The sequence below is a fragment of the Saccopteryx leptura genome, chromosome 2 (assembly GCF_036850995.1).
Source record: "Saccopteryx leptura isolate mSacLep1 chromosome 2, mSacLep1_pri_phased_curated, whole genome shotgun sequence".
NCBI lineage: Eukaryota > Metazoa > Chordata > Mammalia > Chiroptera > Emballonuridae > Saccopteryx > Saccopteryx leptura.
In genome coordinates this window covers 309,344,422-309,367,559 of record NC_089504.1, presented here as the reverse complement: position 1 = coordinate 309,367,559, position 23,138 = coordinate 309,344,422, and the positions used below count along the sequence as shown (strand labels likewise).

General features: G+C 40.5%; 1 protein-coding gene across 4 annotated transcripts in view; it reads left to right on the top strand.

Moving 5' to 3' along the window:
• CHCHD3 (coiled-coil-helix-coiled-coil-helix domain containing 3) overlaps window positions 1-23,138 on the top strand; it is a 281,617-nt gene that overhangs the window by 115,297 nt on the left and 143,182 nt on the right. The window lies entirely within an intron of this gene.

The window sequence follows — 23,138 nt, the reverse complement described above, 5'->3', positions numbered from 1 at the left end:
TCACCCTGTGCCTCCCGTGTGTCGGGATTCAGCAGGGCGTTGTGGTTTCTAGCACAGAGCATTCGTGTGCCATTGTCTCTATGCTCTTTGCTGTTTTGTTTGGGCCTTAGTTTCTGTGTGAAGTAAAGCCACATTACCCTTGCATACAGCCCTGAGAAGAGATTGCTAATCAAAGACAGTTCGTCATGGAGTGCCAGGCAGCTTCAGGTATGTTTGCTTGCTTCTCCGGAAGAGGAGAAACATGTCTCGTCTCAGTTGGCCAGCTTAGCCTTTATAAGAGCTCAGGGAAATAATAGGACAGTTATTACAGTTTTCAGTATTGCTGGTATACCAAAACTTAACCAGATGAAAATATTTTTTCTCATACATAGTCAAATACCCTCCCCATCCAGCTCTGCAGAATTCCCTGGGATCTTACCCTTACCAAAAAAATAGCCTTAGAGAAGCATGCTAGCATAATGAGCAGGTACTGAGGGGCCTGAGCAAGAGAATGGCCAAGCGCTCTGGTGGTGGAGATTAAATCTCACTGTCAAGGTTGACAGGTCTGCCCTGTGAACACAGTGTAGCGGTGACTGCAATTTGCTCCTGTTGCTTTTCTCCAAGGGACTATCTCAGCCTGGATGACCTTGTTGACAAAGTAATTGGAGAAGAAAATAGCACCGTTGAATATAATGCCGTTGTTGATGTTCTTAACAACTAGTCATATTTCAAGTCAGCTATGAGGAGCTATTCTGCTAGAAAGTGCTGTCATATTTTCATTCCAAATGTACTTTTTAAAAAAATGCGTCAAGTTTCTTGCAAACTGGTTGGCTTGGGGCAACTCTTGTTGAGCAGTGTCCTATGTGCATAGCCCTGCCATAAATAGCATATTGACATCCCATCACTTGGGTCATAATGGGTGTCAAGGTGACGTATGGAGAGGACTGAGTAAAAATCTATAGGTAACTAAGGTGCAAAAAGCTAGTTATAATTCTGACTCTTCATAATGACCTGGCATTTATTGTTAACTTATTTGCTTCACTGTCTGGTCTGAAATTAACTAGGGCCTTGGAATTTTATTGAACTGACATCATAATCTCATTTCTCCTGAAGAGGCTATGAAATACGGCTCTGAGTGCTTGCTTTCACCTGTAACAAATTAAAAGTTTAACATAAGCATAATGAATTCCATCAATCCTTACAAATCCCAAATAAGAGTGTTTTGCACATGGTGTTTTGAATGAGACCGTAAGGCAAATGTGTTCCTTTGTGTTCAGCATCGATCATGCCACTTTGTCTTCAGTTGCAAACCTCACACTGTCAGCTCTGACACAGCCTTGGAGAATTGCTTTCAACCTATTGTGCGTGGATGTGTGGTTTAGGGAGGGAATTCAGTCGTAAATTAAGTAGCGGTAATGCTGAATTTGTGACAGACCGTGTGCAATGAAAATCGGCTTCCTTTTTGTTTATTGGACATTAAATATTCTTCATGATGTGAAACATTCTTGAACACCTCTGTAGTTATATCCTGTATGTATCCCTGTTTTTATTGCTAAGATGCGGTTCCTAAATGTAACCGAGTTATGCTCTTTTTATGTTTCTTGATGTTTTGAGCTGTGCCCTGCTTTGGGGGTGGGAGGGCTGATTTTCATGAACGCTAGGTTCTTCCTTTTAGCCATAAAGATGTTCACCCTGTGCTTCCATTGCGACTCTTCTCCACTCTTTTCTTTACTAACCGCGTTTTAAGGATGACTACTCCTGAAAATTACGAGGGGCAGAATCACTAAATGAAGGCCTCCCTTCTCCAGAGAGCAAGGATCTGTTTACAAACCTGCGGTTTTTATTACATACCTCATTTAGCCCATTCATCATTTTAATAGAAAAATGCGTCATTTTAGATGATTCTGAAATAATTCGAGGTAAGCTACATAGCCCCAGGTGGAATATAATTTACTCAGACAGCGCCAAGCTGCCCCCCCCCCAAATTATATATATATATAATGGAATGATCAGCACTAATAATTTCTGATTACTTGTGGTAAACTTATCAGATGTCTTCATTGTCACAGAAATTTGTCAATTAGGTCAAAAGTCTGGAGGAGTTTTCCAGCTGACTTCTCCTTTTTCCAACTTTTGTGACGAGTGGTCACCAAGTTCCATACTTGGTTGTATGTCTCAACTCCCCCTGCCTGTTGATTCAGTCTCAGGATAATGTTTAATAGCCTCTTGATAAGATAGAACACCAGTCAGTGTCCCAGGGCCAGTTTTATTGGAGATTCTATCCACACTTACATACATTTTGTGCTTGGACATGAAAAGTGAATCCTCCCACAGGAGTAGAGCTTTGAACCCAAAAGGAAATACAGTGTTTTCAGATAGCGCCATAATGTTTGTGAGCTTTATTAGTAACCAGCGTGACAACCAAAAATAATTCGTATTCGCATTTAGCACTTATTTAACGGAGAGCTTTCAAGTTCATTATCATATCTGATGTTAATTAATGTTGATAGAGGTACAGATGAGAAAACATGTTCAAAGAGGCTGTGAACCTAAAGGTTGCATAGGGCGAGAGCTACATAAATCAGCTCCCCTCTGCCTCCGTGATCCTATTCGGGGCACAAGTTAGCAGATTTAGTTATTGTTATGTTCTTAACCTGCAGTGGATTGGACCCCTGTGTTAGAAAGGGTAGGAGAGGACTTTTAGGGACAGGCACATGGACAAAGCTGACATTACTGCAGACAGAGAAAAGGCACTAAAAATTCGTGCATATGATATGCACTCGCGGGAGTGAAGGAAAAGCATCACGGCATGATGGGCTGCTCAGCAGAGACATAGACCGCCCTCGCCCTCTGGTAGGCCTTGTGTGCCACTGCTTTAGTAAAATGATAGAGGCATATCATGCCATAACCAGGGATCAAGAAGAACCCATTTAAGGGCAAGGAAGAGAGTAATACATGTTAGAATTAAACTTGCCATCTAAACCATTTAGAATAGAAAACGTTTTGACACTTTTAGTTGCAAATTCAATGTTTCAAAAAAATTCTCACTTGAATCTCTGCATTGCAAAGGATACTGGTTAAAAATGAAGTGTTATTGTATACTTGAAACTTTTTTAAACTTATTGATTTTAGGGAAAGACAAAGGGAGGGGGGAAGAGAGAGAAAGAGAGAGAGAGAGATTTGATTCATTGTTTTACTTATGCATTCATTGATTGACTCTTGTATGTGCCCTGACTGGGATTGAACCCACAACCTTGGCATGTCGGGATGATGGTCTAATCAACTGAGCTATCTGGCTAGGGCTTATTGTATACGTTTATAAGTCATTTCAGGTGTACTTATTTAAAAAAAGTTTGCTTATGATCTGTTATATTTAGGGAGAGGTGGTTGATAAAGATACAAAAGGACTTGGTTTGTAGCAGTTCCCTTGCTTTTATTCCTTTCTTTTTTTTTTTTTTTTTTTTTTTTTTTTGTGACAGAGAGAGAGAGAGAGGGACAGATAGAGATAGACAGGAAAGGAGAGAGATGAGAAGCATCAGTTCTTTGTTGCAGCACCTTAGTTTTTCATTGATTGCTTTTTCACATGTACCTTGACGTGGGGCGGGGGGGCTACAGCAGACCGAGTGACCCCTTGCTCAAGCCAGCGACCTTGGGCTCAAGCTGGTGAGCCTTGCTCAAACCAGATGAGCTCCCGCTCAAGCTGGTGACTTCGGGGTTTCGAACCTGGGTCCTCTGCGTCCCAATCTGATGCTCTATACACTGTGCCAATGCCTGGTCAGGTGCAGTTCCCTTGCCTTTAAAGGAACACAGGAGGAAACTTTCCTTTCTTTATGTGCTTTGTAAACTCTTTACGTACTCTTAGGGGAGGTAAACAGTAATTTGACAGTTTTTCTGCTTTGGATAATAAAGAGACATTAATCTGGTAGGATGCTTGTTGAGAATAGAGATTAGCTTGCTTTAACAGATAGTTTTTAAGAGAAAATGTTACCTATTTTAGTAATGACCACTTTACTCAAGCATATGATTCTATCCATTTTGTGTTTTATGTTTTCACTGAGCTGTAAGAGAAATTTAAAGTGAAGCTGTGTCACAGGTTTTGCTTGTAAAGTCAAGCCCTGAAAAGAATTTTCAAAACTGTTATTGACCATTTTGGTGATTTGTTAAGTTAAAAAAAATGAAATAAATTTGGGATGTAGTTATATAACTATTGATGTATTTTAACTCCAATTCTTATAGCCAGCAGGGTAATTAATGGAATGGAAAATTAGTTTAATTCCAAAATTGATGCTCTTTCTTTCCTCACAGCTTTGGTAAGATAACAGGAAACAATTGATAACTAATTTTTACTTCAGCTCTACTATTGTAAAATTAAAAGCTGATTATAGACATTGCTAGATTGTGTATGTATACTTTATTTGTATTGTATGTGACAAAGGCATTTTTAAGATGCTATATGATACAGTATTTAAAATTTTATTTCTTACATTTTTAAGTTTTGCTTAATTTTTAGCTCACAGAGAAGTTGTCAGCCGAAGAACTTTACTCAGATTTATCTATTTTTAAACATTTTACCACAGTAGCTTTATCTTTCTCTCTTTCTATACACCACACACACACACACACACACACACACACAATTTTGTGAGCCATTTGAGCATGGTCAGCAGACATCATGCCAATTTGCCCCTTAATATACCTACGCCTTAAAAATTAGTATTTCTTACATAACCAAGAATAGTTGTCAAAATTGAAGAAATTGGCATTAATGTGATATTTTAATTTTTAATCAGATTTCAGTAATATTTTTTACAGTATTTTTTTTTCTTCTAGAACAGGATGCATTCTAGGATCACATGTTGCATTTAGTTATCGTCTCTTAAAACATTGTAAACATGATTTGCAAGCCGAAGGATCAAGGCAAGGACCATGTGACCCTTTCGTTGATAAATTCTTGCTGTCTTTGCTAGAGTTTTAGAAAGGGGAAAATAGAACGAGCAAAAGAAGGCAGATGAAGAAGTGCAGCATATTGATTAATATTTTATATTGTGGGTGAGAAACAAGTGTTTGGATATTTGCTTTCTTGAATCCAGACTAAAACAAGTTAAATGCTGTTATCAGCATCTGGATAGAGCCTGTGTTTTTGAAGCATAGCAAACATCCAAGTTGTAGCATTAAAAACTATTGAAGAATAAACTCTTCTTGTTTTTCTACAGAGTTCTTTGAACAATAATTTAATCTGAAATAGCCTTTTTTCCCCTGTTTCTCTGCTCCCTCCCACTCCTCATCCAGTACTGTTCCATGTAATTTTAGGCAAATTGCTCTTTTTCTTTATGCTCTTTGTTTCTCTCTGTTTAAGATGAGGACAAGGTCACTAATGTACATTTTCTTCACGTCTGTCACCTTGATGAATAAATACATAAAACGAGTTCTTAGAGTGCAAAGTTCTATGTACTTATAAATTGACTTTTCATAACGTAATTTTGCTTTATGAATAGGTTACCAATTCCAAGAGTCACATCTATTTTTAATTTTTTTAGTTATTAAAAAAAAATTCCATTTAAGAAAAGGAAAATATTTACAGTTGAAAGCCTCTATTTTCTTAGTAAATTGAATTTTTCTTATTGAAAATTTACTCCGATTAGTAGAATTGGTTTAATCATAGGCACACGTATAAATAGTTAGCAGTCACTGTATTGAAAAGGTCAAAATGAGTGGGGTCATTTTCTTGGACATAAGAGAGTGGGATCTTTCTGCTGATATGTTTATTGGCTTAGAATGAAATCTCAGACCTTTGTTAGCAAAATAAACTCAAGTTGATAACAATATATGTATATACACACAATTAAATTAAAAGACACAGAAATTGGCCCACTTTATACTTTTAAATAATAACTATTAAACATCCTAAAATTTCTATATTGTAGAATTTTTTTTACTTCCTCCATGTCCAAAGATTCATCTTTCTAAATGCTTTTCATTTATTTCTCATTTATTTATTAAAAATCTTTTAATTTTTCAAAATTTGATCATTATATCTCTACCTTGCCCATTTGTAGCATAATTATTCTTTCAGGTTTAATTTAACTTATTAAATTAAATTTATTGGGTGACATTGGTTAGTAGTAAGATTTCAGTTTTTCACTATTGAGTATATTAGCTGAGGGCTTGTCATATATGGCCTTTATTAAGTTGAAGTACTTTACTTCTATACCTATTCTGTTGAGTTTTAATTGTAAACAGATATTTTGTGTTATTAAATGCTTTTTGTGCATCTGTTGATAAGATCATATGATTTTTATTCTTTGTTTTGTTAATGTTGTGTATTACATTGATTGATTTGCATATGTTGAGCCATCCTTGTGCCCCTGGAATGAACCCCACTTGATCATGATATATTATTATTATTTTAATTAGTGAGAGACAGACAGACAGATGTGGACAGACAGAAAAAAGGGAGAGAGATGAGAAGCATCAGCTCGTAGTTGTGGCACCTTAGTTGTCCATAGCTTCTTTTCATATGTGCCTTAACCAGGGGCCTCCAACTGAACCAGTGACCCCTTGCTCAAGCCAGAGACCCTGGGGTCATGTCTATGATTGCACACTCAAGCCAGTGACCCCACACTCAAACTGGTGAGCCTGCGCTCAAGCCACATGAGGCTGTGCTCAAGCTGGCAACCTCAGGGTTTGAACCTGGGTCCTCAGCGTCTCATCCCAGTGCTCAATCCACTGTACCACTGCCCAGGTGATTATTTTTTAAATGTATCTTTGTATTAGATCTTCTAGTATTTGTTTGCAATTTTTGCATCTGTATTCATCAGAGATATTGGCCTGTAATTAATTAATTAATTAATTTCCTCCCTCCCTCCCTCTCCCTCCCTCCCTCCCTCCCTCTCCTTTTCCTCCTCCTCCTTTTTTCTTCTTCTTACTGTGTGTGTGTGTGTGTATGTGTTCCTAGCTAGGTTTGGTATCAGGTTTATGTTGGTCTCCTAAAATGTGTCAGGAGGTCTTATCTCTTCTTCAGTTTTTTGGAAGCTTTTGAGAAGGATAGGTGTTAAATCTTCTTTGAATATTTGGTAGAATTTACTAATGAAACCATCTGGTCTTGGACTTTCAGTTTTGGGGAGGTTTTTGATGGTTGTTCCAATTTCCTCACTGTTGATAGGTCTATTTAGATTTCCCAGTTCTTCTTAATTCCGTCTGGGAAGGTTATATATTTATAGGAACTTATCCATTTTTCTAGGTTATTGAATTTCATGGCATATAGTCTTTCATAGTATTCTAGTATGGCCCTTTATATTTCTGTGGTGTCTGTGATAACATCTCTTTCATTCCTGATTTTGTTTATAGTCTTTTCTCTTTTTTTCCCTTAGTGAGTCTAGCTAGGGATTTGGTAATTTTATTAATCTTCTCAAAAACCAGCTCTTTCTAATATTAATTTTTTATATTATCTTTTTCTCTTTTTTATTCAGTTCTTCTCTAATTTTTATTACTTCCTTTATCTGATTTTGGGCTACTTTTGTTCTTTTTCTTCTAGTTCTTTAAAGTGTAATGTTAGCTTGTTTACTTGAGATTTCTCTTATTACTGCTTTCGCTGCATCCCAGAAGTTTTGGTATGTCATATTGTCATTTTCACATGTCTCTATGTATTTTTTGATCTCTCCTTTTATTTCTTCTTTGACCCAGTCATTTTTTAGTAGTATGTTTAATCTCCTCATATTTGTAGGTTTCTTTACTTCTTTTTTGCAGTTGATTTCTAATTTCAAAGCATGTTGTCAGAGAATGTGCTTGGTATGATTTCAGTCTTGAATTTGTTGAGTCTATAGTTTTGCATTCCAGCATATGGGCTATTCTTGAGAATGTTCCATGTGCACTGAAGAAGAATGTATAATCTGATGCATCTGATCTCCATTTTCCTTTGCTAATTCAGACCTTTATTCCCCTCTTCTTTTATGTTTTTGTCATAAATCATCCCTGTTTATACTGTGAGTTTGCTGCTGATCTTACTCATGGTTTCATGACCCTTTGTTCTTTGTTTCAGGTAGTATAACCCTTGTATTTCCTGCATTGGAGGTTTTCTGGTGATAAAATCTCTCAGATTTTTTATGTCTGGGAAAGTATTTCTCTTTCACATTTAAAGGATAACTTTGCTGGATATATTGTTATTGACTGGCAATTTCTCTCATCAGCACTTTGAATATTTGGTTCCATTCTCTTATGGCTTGTAGAGTTTCTACTGAGAAATCCAATGATAACCTAATGGGCTGTCCTTTATATGTTACTTTCTTTTCCCTGGCTGCGTTGAGAATTCTTCCTTTGTCGTGAATTTTTGACAGCTTTAAAACAATGTGTCTTACAGAAGGGCTTTTTGGATTGAGGTAATTTGGTATTTTGTTTGCTTCTTGAATTTGAGGATCTAGATCTTTCTATAGGTTTGGGAAATTCTCATCATCTGTTTGTTTGAATAGACTATTCCCTTCTCCCATCTTCTGGTATGCCTATTATTCTTATATTGCTCTTTTTGATGGAGTTGCATAGTTCTGGTAGAGTTCTTTCTCTGTTTTTTATGCTCAAGTCTCCCCTTCATCATTTGTAGATTTCTATCGTTGATAATCACTAATCTTCCCTCCATTTGGTCAGCTCTATTTCCTGTGCTCACTAGTTCATCGTTTTTATTGGGTTCTTCAACTCCAGAATTTCTATTGGCTTCTTTTTAAAGTTTCAGTCTCTTTGGTAAAGTACTCATTTTGTTCATTGATTTGGTTTCTGAATTCATTAAACTGCCTATACGTGTTTTCTTGCATCTTGTTGAGTTTATTAAAACTGCAATCTTGAATACTCTGTCATGTAAATCATGTATTTCCATGTCTTTAAGTTTATTTTCTGGAAATTTAAAATTTTATTTTCAAATTGCCTTGTTACCTTGGTTAGTCATGGTCTTTGATTGATTCCTCTTTACAGGCATCTGTCTATAAATGACACTTTCTAGTAGATTGATAAGAGGTCTTTCTGTTGTTTTCCAGTAGGTGGCACTGAATCACAAGTTTGGTGTTTTCATTCATTCATTTATTCATTCATTCATTCATTTATTGTTTTCTTGCACCTCTGGCTTTTCAGGTCTCTACAGGGTGGTGGAAAATGACTGTGTTCAGAAGGCTCTGCTGTGATCCTGTTATTCTGATCCTAGGTGACTGACCCTACAAGAGACTGTGGTGGGCAAATGGGGCTCCAACTCAGTGAAATCCCAGTGTTGTCCTTCACAGCCAGATGCTGCCATTAGGAGAGCCTCTGTGTGTGGGGTTGGTGTGAGCTGGGGGAACCCAGCTGCCTTTGTTGTTTTGCCCTCCCAGAAGTGGTGATGGATGGAGCTCTGCAATGTTTCCTTTGCACCTCCACTGAAACCTGGGATTTGTCACAGAGTGAGTCCTTCGCTTAGGGAGAAAGTGTTTCTGTAGTACCAATTATCAGGTTTACAGATAATGTGTTCTGCCACACAACACAAAGGATGAGGGGAGTCAACCTGTGGGAGATTAAGGCTCCTTGGCCAGGCTCCGTGGCTTTGTTTTTCTGTCTGGGATACTGATTGACAGACAGCCGTGGCCCTACCTCTGTGCTTAATTCCTGCTCAGGTCACTTGGCTCAGCTGCAATTCATACTGCCCACCCCTGCAGGAATGACCACTAAATCTCTTCGCTCCTTCCAGCTGAAGGGAGTCTCTGCTACAGTCTGATTTCTCTTCTCTCTGGGATGAGCCTCTCAATGAGCTAAGGGCTGCAGGGCAGCATTCATGACTCCCTTCAGTTCTCCCTTTCCACCCTGTACTTGCTCACCTTTAGATGTTTCACTAGTCACATATCAGAAATGTTTGTGCATTTATAGGGAATTCTTTGTTGAATTATAGCTGTTTAGATTATTGAAATCAGGGGAGAGACCATTGGGATATTTCACACTGCCATTCCTCTGGCATCACTTGTAATGTTCTGTGATACTTCTTTCTTTCTCCCCCCTTACCCCCCATGTTCAACTTGCAGCACATGGACAGTGGCATCTTTACATTGTTCCCATCATTCCTTGTCATGCATGGTGACAATGTATTGAATGCTTCAAACTTTTAAAAATACTTCATATAGAACTCCATATACAGTGTGTCCGTAAAGTCGTGGTGCACTTTTGACTGGTCACAGGAAAGCAACTAAAGACAATAGAAATGTGAAATCTGCACCAAATAAAAAGAAAACTCTCCCAGTTTCATACCTATTCAGTGCAGTTCGATGTGGGCTTATGCACAGATTTTTTAGGGCTCCTTAGGTAGCTATCCCGTATAGCCTCTACAGACTCGTCACTGACTGATAGCCTACCAGAACGAGGTTTCTCCACTAAACTGCTGGTTTCCTTCAACTGTTAATCCCACTGAGTAATGTTATTCCTATGTGGTGGCGCTTCGTTATAATTGCACCGATATTCACATTGCACTTTGGTCATGGATTCGAATTTAGCGAGCCACAGAACACACTGAACTTTCCTTTGTACCGTCCACATCTCGACTGGCATGGCCATGGGCTGCTCCGCTGTATACATGGTGTTATGTCATCATCTGTGCATGCGCACATGCTACCACATCATTGTACAGAAACTGGGAGGGTTTTCCTTTTATTTGGTGCAGATTTCACATTTCTGTCATCTTTTGTTGCTTTCCTGTGACCGGTCAAAAGTGCACCATGACTTTACGGATGCACTGTATAAGAAATCGTCTGAGTTCCAACTCTGAAAGCATCAACAGGAACAAGCTCTAAATAATGTCCTCCTTTAGAATATAGTGTATGTTAACCATGTACCTCCATCTTACCAATCACTTTTCCAAGACAGATCTATGGCTGGACGTGTGCTCTGCATGTACACTGTGATATTGCTTCTCCCGCCCTGTTGTCTCTTTGATTTTGTGTGTGTGTGTGTGTGTGTGTGTGTGCGCGTGTGTGCGCGCGCGTGCGCGCCCGCACGTGCCTTGGGAGCGTTGTAAACCAGGCCCGTAGAGTGACACAACAAAAGCAGACTCTTGAAGTAGTCAGGTTTTGTTCTTGTAAATGACATGGTACAAGTGCATGCAGTGGATTAGAATATGTTCCCCCTGGTGGAAATCTTTTATTTGAAGTGTAAAAGCCTTCTGTCAGTCCTGATGTCCACAGAGGTGGCCTCCGTGCGTCAAGTGAGGGTGCCTAGCTGGGCCTGCGCATTTCTCCCAGAGACGTGTTTGTTTCTTGATTCTCAGCTTTGACTTGCTTATAATCTTGTTTAGGCTCGTTTTTTGTTTTTTTTTACTCCCCCCCCCCCCCCCGAATACACCAGTTTTCATGTTTCTTTGGCTTTTTCTTAAGATTCATGGGTGGGAAGGGGAAGGAGATTTAACTCCTGTGTGGTAAGTAGCAAAGCCTGTTTTAGTTCCCTAATCAATAATGGTAAAATAACTAGACATTGATCCATGCCAGTTGTAAACCCATCCATGCATTTCTGTTAATGTCTGCCATTCTAGGGAAGCTGTACAGAAGACATTTCTGTTCCCTAATCAGTGAGGACAGGACATAAGCATGTAGCAGGCAGCTGTGGATTAAGGGGATATTCCTACGGTCTCTACAATTTGATAGAAGGCTTGAGTAGCTGTTTGTCCAGATCTGTAGGATACGCATTGCAGGATGTTTCAGAAGGTTCTGGATTTTGAGCATAAGCAAGTTTGGGTGCCCAGAGCTCATCCTGCATGTGGGTGGAGTGCAGATGTGACTTGGTGTTACTGCCAGGTATGCCTCCCCCAAAATATACTTACCACTGTTTGGGCATGGCCTGACCCTTGTCTCTCTTTGGCCATAAATTTTCATTTTCCTCTCATTCAAGATAGAATTAAGGGCGAAAGTGCTGAGTCTTTGATTTGGCAGGATCACAATTGATATATACATATGTCGTCCGGTGAGTAGTATTCCAGTTAGTATTTGGGGAAGAGTTGCACACCTTCTCTCTTAGTTATAGTGATGAGGTCTTTATCTGTCAGATGGCCCCCTTGTCGCTGTGGGCATCTTACAAGGTCTCAAGGTTCTAACTGGACGGGGCACTTACATTTTGGGAGGTCTTTTCCATGTTTGCTGAAGGTAGTGTGATGATTTTTCAGTAACTTAGAAATGAGGGAGAGACAGTTATCATGTGACAAAGTTCAGAACGTGCTCTGAGTGACTCCAGAGCGAGAGTTGCCCGTCACTGATGGAGTATCATGACATGTCTACAGAAAGAATGTGCCAGTCTTTTTCAGTTTTTAAAATAATATTTTAAAGATAATTAATATCGTGGGTCATGTTTACAATATAATGCTTAATGGAAGGAAAATCAGCGTGCTCTTTAACATCTGTATATCTGAACAGACATTGAGAGTTCTTTTTTTACATTTTTTTTGTTTTTGTATTCTTTTGAAGTAGAAGCAGGGAGGCAGTCAGACAGACTCCCGCATGCGCCCGACCGGGATCCACCTGGTAGGCCTACTAGGGGGCGATAATCGGCCCATCTGGGGCATTGCTCCATTGCAACCAGAGCCATTCAGTTGCCTGAGGCGGAGGCCACAGAGCCATCCTCAGTGCCTGGGCCAACTTTACTCCTTTGGAGCCTTGGCTGTAGGAGAGGAAGAGAGAGATAGAGAGAAAGAAGAGGGGGAAGAGTGGAGAAGCAGATGGATGCTTCTTCTATGTGCCCTGTGAATTGAACCCGGGACATCCACATGCTGGGCCAACGCTCTATCACTGAGCCAACCGGCCAGGGCCTTTTTAATTACATTTTAAAATACTTTTCTATGTCTATCTGATTCTCTGAATTGAATAAGTATTAATTGTATATAGTAAAATATTAGACACCATCATTCATTCATTTTTATTTTTAAGATTTATATAATTAGAAGGAAAGAAAAGATGAGAAGGATAAGCAAAGCTGCTGCTGCCCCACCCCGGGGCTGTTCTCATAGTGGGCGGTGCTTACAGTAGGCTCTGTATCTCAGCCCGCTCACTCTCAGGCCCTCCAGCTTATCAGACAACACTCTGATTCTCACATAGACGGCCTGCAGAAAGGGCATGTCTTGATTGAAGGTCCCATATGCCTGGTCTTCTTGGCAGATTTAATTCTTATTTTAAAGAGATAATTTGGCCTTTTGGTTGACTTGTGAGTCTCTCCACATTTCTGATGCTGTTGACAAATGAGGCTTCTAAATGTGCAATACTAATTTCACCAAAGCAATTAATTCCTTGCCTGGAGCCTTTTGACAGGTGGCCTGATGCTGTTCCCATGAACAGCCCCTGTACCATGTGCCAAACGAGCCTCTCTTCTTCCAAAACTACATCAAATGAAGGGACTTGAGAGTGGTGTGCTTTGGAGGTACACCCGTGGTGGGAGCCCCAGCAGGTCAGAGTGCTGTGTCCCACTGCACAGTTTTGCCCCAAAACCTGCTCTGGGGGCTCCAGAACTTGAAGGGGCTATAGAAATCACCCTATTTAACCTCCTCCTCCTATTTGTGAAGAAAGTGGTCCAGGGCTCGGATAAAGTGTGAGGGATGATCCACACCTACATCTCCAGCATCCCTGTCTGGGATGTTTTTCGTCTTTTTCAATGGTGATTTCCTGATAGGCTCTAAGGATTCATACCAGAGAACACGAGGGCCAGGGCTCTTTCTGCACGTTTGGGCTGGCCGGGGGTTAGATCCTCACTGAGGATGGGCAGTCCCCTTCTGCATCGCCAGACCCACAGGTGACATTCGGGATAGGGAACTCTTCAAGAGCAATGTGGATGTGTGCTTATCTTTGTATAAAGCACCTCCTCTCTTTGCCTTTATACGTTAGTTTTCTCAGTGGCCTTTTCTACCATTTACCTACCTCTGCACACAAGGGACTTAAGTAGCTGGGCAAAGGTTAGTGTTTTAACATCCTAGACAGTGAAACTGGGGCCTTATGTCACAGTCTGTCTGAGGTGCTGGGGGAGAGGCCTGTACTATTTGTCAGTTGTCTGCAAGGCCACTGTTACCACATCGGAGAGTGCAGGTGAGTGTCCCCGGCTTCTCTCTATTCCTACCTTGAAACAAACAGGCAAAGATATAGTCATTGAATAACCATCATTGGCACACCCCATTATGTGATTTTAATGACATTTGATTGTACTAATATGGAATTGTAATAAGGCTCTTATTTAAAAACATTGCCTATCATAACTGATCCCTATTTTAAAAGAATGAACTTTTTATTCTTGCTTTTTCCTCAGTGTATATCTATGTTTGTGTTTTTATATATGTGTGTCTGTTTCATTTGCGTTTATATTCATCAAGAATGATTTCTTGAGAGCCTACTACACATGATGCTAGGCACTGTGATCTATGTGCTAGGGATACATCAAAAGATTTTAAACAATTCCTGCCCTAATCGAGTTTATATTTTAGTAGGAGGAATAGGTGTATGCCATGCTTAATGCTGATGGTTGAAAAATAGACCAAGGAGAAAGAAGAGTTAACCCTAAGGGAATGAAAATAGTTAACTGAGTATTTAGTGTGCTAATTCAATCTCCTGATCTGTGTGTGTGTGTGTGTGTGTGTGTGTGTGTGTGTTGCACGCTTGTGCTACCATATATCTTTAGAGTGCTTTATCATTATTCAGAGCATTTCTGCTTTTATATTTGAGTTTGACCAGTTTTGATAATTGGGTCAGATGACAGTGTTTGTGAAAGCATTCTTTAAAACTGCACAACACTCTACCAAGGTAGGGGCTTCATGTTTGATACATTTGTCAGAGGTCCTCCAGAGAAGCAGAACCAAAATGGTTCTTTTCCAGGCAGGACTCTGGCATGTTGGAAGCTGTGCCTCTGGGGAACTGGGGGCTGCAGCTGTGGGCTGCTCTTGTCCCTAGGCCTGGCATAGTTCCTTCTTCTGTGGAGATGCCCAAGGTGGCACAGGTGAGGGCTAAAGTGGCACCATGTCGGCACTGTCCCGTGCTCTCTCTCCCATTTCTTGATAACTTGTTTCTGAGTGGTTGCCTTGCTGTAACCTCTGCCCAGCTCTGCAGAGATACGGGTTCTACTAGCCCTGGCTATCCCCTGTACATTTCAACCTGCAGGGCCTGAGAGGTGCTAGGGTCAGGTCATGACCGTCGACCTGTAATGGCAGAGCTGTGTAATAAGATGTAGGCGACATCATGTTACTCATCCCAACTCATTCAGTTGAATAGCAGCACGCAGTTGTTACATGATGGTTTTTGTGCACTTCTTTGTGCCTGGTTCTGTGTCAGCAGCCGGTGTACACACCCTCTAGCGCAGCCCTGCTCTCAGGAACCGTAGGGTCGCCGTCATGCCGAGTACCATTTACAAAGCACGGGAGTCATGCTGGGACCCGCTTCAGCAGCTGATGGCAGATGTGTGGATTCTTTTATCTGCTCACTCTGGTCTGTCTGTCTGCCTGGATATTCTCTGCTTTTCCACCCACCTTGCCCAGCCTCCTCATTTAAATCGTGCCTTTTCTTTCAAAGCACCGTGCAGACATCTCCTTTGTAAAAGCCTTCCCGATTTCTTCATTCAGAAGCGTTCACAACCTCTCCCTATTTCCAAAACGCTTTGTTCATAAGTCTGTTATGACTGGAGTGACACTATCATTTATCATCCAAACAGGGGAAGTGAAAAGGGGCACTATTAATTAATTATATCAGGGCAGTGCCCATAAACCGGGCCATTCCTGGGAAGCCAGGCTATGTGGTCACCCTGGTTAGGGCCTCTGTTTCCTGTTTGGGTGAAGCATGGTCTGGTCACGTTCGTGTTCACCTCCTGTTTTAGAATGTCAAGTCCATGGGAGGAGTAGGATAGGGAGAGCGGAACCCTGCCATTTATGTTTTCGTTTCCACACGGGGATTTACACGCAGTAGGGGCTACATGGTGCTCGCTGACGTGGAATTTATGCTGTCCACAGTAGGTCTTAGAACTTGTGCAAGCCTGCTGAACCTCCAGGATGTCAGAGGAAAATCATTGTAACCGGCAGAGTCGGGGCCAGGGGGAGTCAGCTGTGAAGGACCCTTGGATGGTCCAGGAGTCTAGTTCTTGGGATGATGACAATGTGGACCGATTCTGGGCTGCTGTGGTCAACCAAATGACAGCTCGTTCCTAGGTGGAGCGTGACCATAGATGATCCAGGGTGCATCCACCTAAGTGGATGTAGGAACCTGGCTGGGTTGAGAGGTGTAGCGGTCTCTGAGGCAGGCTGGTGACAGGGCCCTGTTCCTACATGGCGTGGTTGATTGGTATCTTCCCAGTCTTCCTGCAACTTGAACACCTCCTGGCAATATATTAAACTCAAATCACTTGAGAAGGTTGTAATCACTTAGTGAGGCTTTTAGAAAGCTGAGTAGAGGACTTCGTAAGGTACTTTTATAGACTTGGTGTCACTGACATATTTTCTCGATGAAGAATCTAGGTGACATTAGTTCATGGGCTGCGTGACCTTTGAATGAAGCACTTGCCATTTAAATAGTTCTTTTCAGTGGCCTGAGTAAGGCAGCTATTGGTACAATAAAGGGAAGTATTGAATATAATGTCGAGTTTATTACCACATGTCTCTAAAATAAGTAAATAATGGATTCATTGACTTCTGCTTTATAGAGGGCTGTAAGAGACCTCCTTCGAGTATTCCAAAGGTCTTTCTAAAGAAGCAATATTTTACCACCACCTTCCTGTTATTATTCTTTAGTGCCTAAGGGCTGACTCCCATTGAAAAGGTGGCTTCTTAGAGTCTCTTGGTGAGTAATGAGCATTTGGTTTTAGACTTCAATGTAAAATTGTTAATACAAACTTTTGAGCCTAGGGTATTTTACCATGTTTTGTCAGACACCTGCGTTCGGCGAAGTCTATACGCTCAGCAAAGGCTTATTGTGTTCGCTATGAAAGTGAACTTCCCATCTATCCATTTAAGGCTGTCTTGAGTGCTTTTCTTTCTGTAGTTAAAAATCTCTCAGGCTTGATATTACCTTCCTGGACAGGATTGTTTACTGTTTAATTCTTCGCTACACTTCCTGTCCTCTGCTTGGTCTGGTAACATCTGCGGCTGAGTTTTAAAGCTGTGAATTTTGCATCAGCTGCCCTTTCTCTGTCAACCGTGGGTACAGGTGCCAGTGGAAAAGCTGTGATTCTAGGATGGAGGTTCCCAAGCCTGGCTGGTCACCAGGGTCCATCTGCCCCAGCGGGACCTGAGCGTGTGTATTTTTAAAATGCCATATTTCCCCATGTATAAGATGCACATTTTCAAAAAATTTGGGGTCTAAAAACTGGGTGCGTCTTATACAGTGGTTGTAGATTTTTTTAAACTTATATTTCCCGCTTTTTCACACGGATGAGGAGTTGTATGAATTTTATGATGAATAAAACTTGAGTGCAATAACTTTATGTAATACAATTTTTTTTCAAATTTCCGGCCCCAAAATTAAGGTGTGTCTTATTCATGGGAGCATGTTATACATGGGGAAATACGTTACACACTTCTCATTCTCAGCACTCATTGTGCACAACTGATGGAAGGCATGGGGAAAGCCAGGCCTCCCCTCCCCTCCTCCTTCCCCTTCCCTCCTTCTCCCCCTCCCCCCCTCCTTTTCCTTCTCTTACTGGTGCTTGGCCGCCCTGGCTGTGGTCAGCACGGCTTCAATGTGAGCCTGCAGGCTATCTGTTAGGGTGCAAAGGCCTCAGTGCCTCTATACGTTTTCCAGCTCCCACCATGTTATATGACTGTGAAATCTGTACTACACATGTTACGTGCCAGTCATATTCTTCATAGTTTTGTTAGAATTTAAAGAAACTATCCCACCCTTCTTTCCTCTTGCTTTTCACCCTCTTAATACGACTTCGGTCTCCTTTGGTCTGAGACAATTAACCCCAGAAGCCTGCGTTTTGGACTCTTCAGCGAATCAGCCGTGAGGTCCAGCCAGTCACCTCCCTCGTGCCTGAACTTCAGTTCAGTTTCCTCTGTTCCCCAAGCAACCTGGTCTTTTCTGGCCCGCTTTCTTGATAGAACCCAGTGCACAAAGCTGTGTGCGTCCACTCGGGGAAAATGCAGAGCTTCGTTTCTTGATGCCAGTCGTCACTGGGCCGCACTTCTCCTCCAAACAGATGATCGCCAAATGTTTTTAACAGGTGGCAGGCAGGAGGCCCTTGGAACAATGGTGTGCTTCTTCTCCCTCATTCCAGACCCCCCACCCCCACCCCCGTGTCTCTCTGCAAGGCTCCTATCTCCAGTCCCTGATCTATTCCTGGATAACAGGGCACGTGTCTGGTGTTGGAGACCAACCAGTCTGCAAGCACATGGAACTTTCTCCTTGGCCTTTTCAGAGTTTTAATTTCCATCACATTGTTAAAACAGCATTTCCCTACTCTGATTTTCCTAATTACCATGCAGATAAACAGTGGGGATTGTGACATTAGGATAAGTGAGTGGCTTATGGTTTTTCTTTTACTTTTTTTTTCCTTTCTCACGGAAAGAGAAACTCTTGCTGTTCCTCTCCCCCTCGAGCGCCACCACAGTAATAAACGAGCAGGTTTGGAGCACTTGATGATGGGTAGTTAATGCACTGTGCCGCTGCCAACAGGCCTGTTTCCCCGGCATCTGTCACAGCTCGCAGTCATTAGCATACCTTTAATGGTTTCTTTTCAAAATAATTTCTATGAGGGCATTTAGAATGCATCAAGGAAAAATATTGAGTTGTAGAAATGAGGAATTGTAAATGTAGACAAATGGCTTTCATTTCTCTCAGATGTAATTTTGATAGAATGTAGAAACCACATAGCAGCATACCGCAGAGAGGAATACAACCAACAGTGTCTCATGTCCTACCTGGGAGTGATTTTCTCAGGCTTTCTAAAATAATTAATTAAGAAAAGTTAGCCTGACCTGGGGTGGCGCAGTGGATGGGATGTCCTGGAGCGCTGAGGTGGCCAGTTCCAGGCCCTGGGCTTGCCCAGTCAAGGCACATATGGGAAAGTTGATGCTTACCCTCCTCCCTTGCCTCTCTCTCTCTCTCTCTCTCTCTCTCTCTTTTTCTCTCTCATCTCCCTTTAAAAAAAAATAAATAAATATTTTTAAAAAGTTATTCTTTAATAAAAAATTTTAGTTGAACAATAATGGTAGGTTTCTTTGCACCCTTACCCTTGCCATATGCCTTTCTCCTGCTCTGGGTTCAGACTGTCACACTCTGTTTGATGACCAATCATGGAATCAATGTTATTCTCATGCAAAAAGATGAAAAATGTTTTTGTTGGGTATCTGTTGTTTTTACATAACACTGGCAAATATTAGGCTATGTTATTTATTTAGTTGTGAGGGGGAAATCTTCAGAGAAGTAAATTAAGCCATTTTTTACCTGCAATGTCAAGGGCAGGTGAGAGGGAATCTTATTAGGTTTTAAAATATGAATGCATTTACAATGACATGTTTTAAAAAAAGTTACTTTCTTTACTTTTTAAACATATGAGAGCCAATGTATAATGTGAATGCATAGCTTCTTGAATAATAGTTTCTTATATTTGTAAAGGGTCTTTTTTTATATCTATTTAGATGTATTTTTTTATATTTTCTGTTTATAATAGCACTGTGAAGAAGGTGGGACACATATTACCTCATGTCCCAAAACAAAATTGTGACTCCAATGGCAAAGCCAATATGGTTAAAGTTTTATAGCTGATGATTGGAGGGGCCAGGGCTTCTGACTTGTGTCTTTTAATCTTTTTTTTTCTTGGTCAACTGTTGTTGTTTTTGTTTGTTTGTTTGTTTTCCTACAGAGACAGAGAGTCAGAGAGGGATAGGTAGGGACAGACAGACAGGAATGGAGAGAGATGAGAAGCATCAATCATCAGTTTTTCATTGTGGCACTTTACTTGTTCATTGATTGCTTTCTCATATGTGCCTTGACTGTGGGCCTTCAGCAGACCGAGTAACCCCTTGCTCGAGCTAGCGACCTTGGGTCCAAGTTGGTGAGCTTTGCTCAAAACCAGATGAGCCTGTGCTTAAGCTGGTGACCTCAGGGTCTCGAACCTGGGTCCTTGGCATCCCAGTCCGATGCTCTATCCACTGCACCACTGCCTGGTCAGGCAGTCAACTGTTGTTTTAATTATTCTGTAATCCTCTAGAATGACTTTTATAGCCTCACCAATATTAAAATTTTCATATAACACTTGAACGTCTTTTGGGAGGGACTGTGTCTCCCCATCCCCATATTTTCTTGATGCTTTGGAATCAAATAATTTGCTTTTCCAAGATCTTAAGTCATATTTAGTTAACCAGGAATATGAGTATTTCTTTTATTTGTTTGAAATATTGACATTTATTCATTGTTCTAGATTTGTTTTTAATTGGACTATTTAAAGTTTTGAATCGGTTGACTGAATTGTGGACAGATGTTTTAGATTTCTGGAGGACATCTGATACATTTTTGCACTCTGTGAGAGTTACTGTGAAACTACTTAAGCAAATAAATAAAAGCTCATTAAAAGATGGAACTCGTAATTTTAAACTTCTGTTACTATGTGCTTATAGTGAGCACTCATCTCTTGAGTCCAAGAAAGCGTATTTTCATATCCTTGTTCTAGACTACAGGACAGAGTGGGGAAGGACGGTTGGGTATTTATTTCCCCTCTATTTAGTGAGTCCTGCAAGGTGAACTATGACTTCCCCTTCCATTCTCCATTGGTCAGAACTTAGTTACTGTCTACACTCACCCTGAGGGGAAGCTAGAAAACGTCTTTACTTTTCTGCCCAGGATGATAATGAGCCTTACTAAACATCAGAGGCCTCATTCTAGATAAAGATGAGATGGGTATTATGAGGAGTTATCAGTCTGTCAAAATCACGTTCTTTGAAACTGATATTTGAGCTTTTTGGTGTAAAGGCAATTTAAGAAGTAGTCAGATATTTAACATTTCTTGACAACTCCTTTGCGATTATCAATCATATTGACTTTTTAAAAATATGTGGTAAACATGCTTTCATTCTTTATGACGATGTGTTAAGATGAAGAGGAAGGGAAAAAAGGAAGTGGGAAAGGGGATAACAGAGAAAAAAATTCCCAAATCTTTTCCAAAGCAGGCTTTGAAAAATATCTCAACTTTAAAAATGGGTAGATATCTACTTCCAGAACTTGTTAGGAAAATGGCGTTTGGATCTGAAGCAAAGACATTCTTGATAGTTATTCTCTGGTATTAGTGATAATCTTAACTTCCTAGATAATGGGAAATGCCATCTTTATCTCAGATGAAGAATGTCATTTAGGATTTACATTCCCAAGTGTTAAGAGTGCTGTCACCTAGAGCAATGAGAGTTTTGTGTCTCTGTGCAGCTGTAACCTTGAGTGACGCATGTGCTGTGGACCAAGTTGAAGGCCAGACCTCACTTACAGGTTGGCAGGTTAATGACTCCTGTTCCACAGATTGGAAATTACAGTTCTTACAAGTCTTGGTGGAGGAGGAACAATCAGAAGTTATTTTTCTTCCGTGGTCAGGTGGTTGAGACTTATTTTTATATGTTGACATCAAAATATTTTAAATTAAATTTAATGGGGTGACATTGGTTAATAGGATCATATAGGTTTCAGGTGTACATCTCTAAGGTATGTGATTGGTATTGTGTGCCCATTACCCAGGGTCAAAACGTCTTCCATCATCATATATTTGACCCTTTTTACCCCCTGCCACCTGAGACCTCTTTTTAAATAAATATTTTTAAAATTGAATTTATTGGGATGACATTGGTTAATGAAGTTAAATAGGTTTCAGGTGTACAAACCTATATAGTACATCATCCGTATCTTGTGTTCACCACCCCAAGACAAGTCTCCTTCCATCTCCATTTATTCCCCTGTTACCCACTTCTACTCCTCCCCAACCCCTTTTCCCTCTCGTAACCACCATACTGTTGTCTGTGTCTGAGTTTTTATTTGTTTTCCTTAATCCCTTCACCTGTTTCACTTAGCCCCTCTACCCCACTCCCTGTGACAGCTGTCAGTCTGTTCTCTGTATCTGTAAGCCCTTTTTAACTTTGTTTGTTAGTTTATTTTGTCCATTAGATTCCACATATGAGTGAAATCATATGGTACTTGTATTCCTCTGACTGGCTTCTTTCACTTAACATAGTGCCCTCCAGATCCATCCATACTGTCACAAAGGGTAAGATTTCCTTCTTTTTTACAGCTGAGTACTATTCCATTGTGTAGATGTACCACAGCTGGCTTATCCACTTATCTACTGATGGGCACTTGAATTGCTTCCAAATCTTGGCTATTGTAAATAACACTGCAGTGAACATAGGGGTGCATATATTCTTTCATATCAGTTTTTTTAGTTTTTTTCAGATAAATTCCGAGAAGTGGAATTTCCAGGTCATAAAGCAGTTCCATTTTTAATTATTTTGGGTAACTCCATACTGTATCCCACAGTGGCCACACCAGTCTGCATTCCCACCAACAGTGCACAGGGGTTACCTTTTTTTCACATCCACGCCAATACTTGTTGTTTGTTGATTTATTGACGATAGACATTTTGCCAGGTGTGAGGTGATATCTTATTATAGTTTTAATTTGCATTTCTCTGATGATTAGTGACATTGAACATCTGTGTCTTAGAGCCACCTGTATGTCCCCTCTTTGGAGAAGTATTGGTTCGATTCCTTTGACCAATTCTTTTTTTTTTTTTTTAATTATTCATTTTTAGAGAGGAGAGAGAAAGGGAGAGAGAGACAGAGAGAGAGAAGGGGGGAGGAGCTAGAAGCATCAACTCCCATATGTGCCTTGACCAGGCAAGCCCAGGGTTTCAACCGGCGACCTCAGCATTTCCAGGTCGACGCTTTATCCACTGCGCCCCCACAGGTCAGGCCCTTTGACCATTTCTTAATTGGATTGTTTGGGGGGTTTTTTATGTTGAGCTATATAAATTCTTTATGAATTTTGGTTATTAACCACTTACCAGATGTATCATTAGTGAATATGTTCTCACTTTCAGTAGGTTGTCTTTTCATTTTGTTGATTGTTTCCTTTGCTGTGCAAAAACTTTTTAGTTGATGTAGTCCTATTTGTTTATTTTTTGTTTTCTTTATGTGAGAAGGAAGATATCAGAAAAAATACTGCTATGAGAAACCTTCTAGA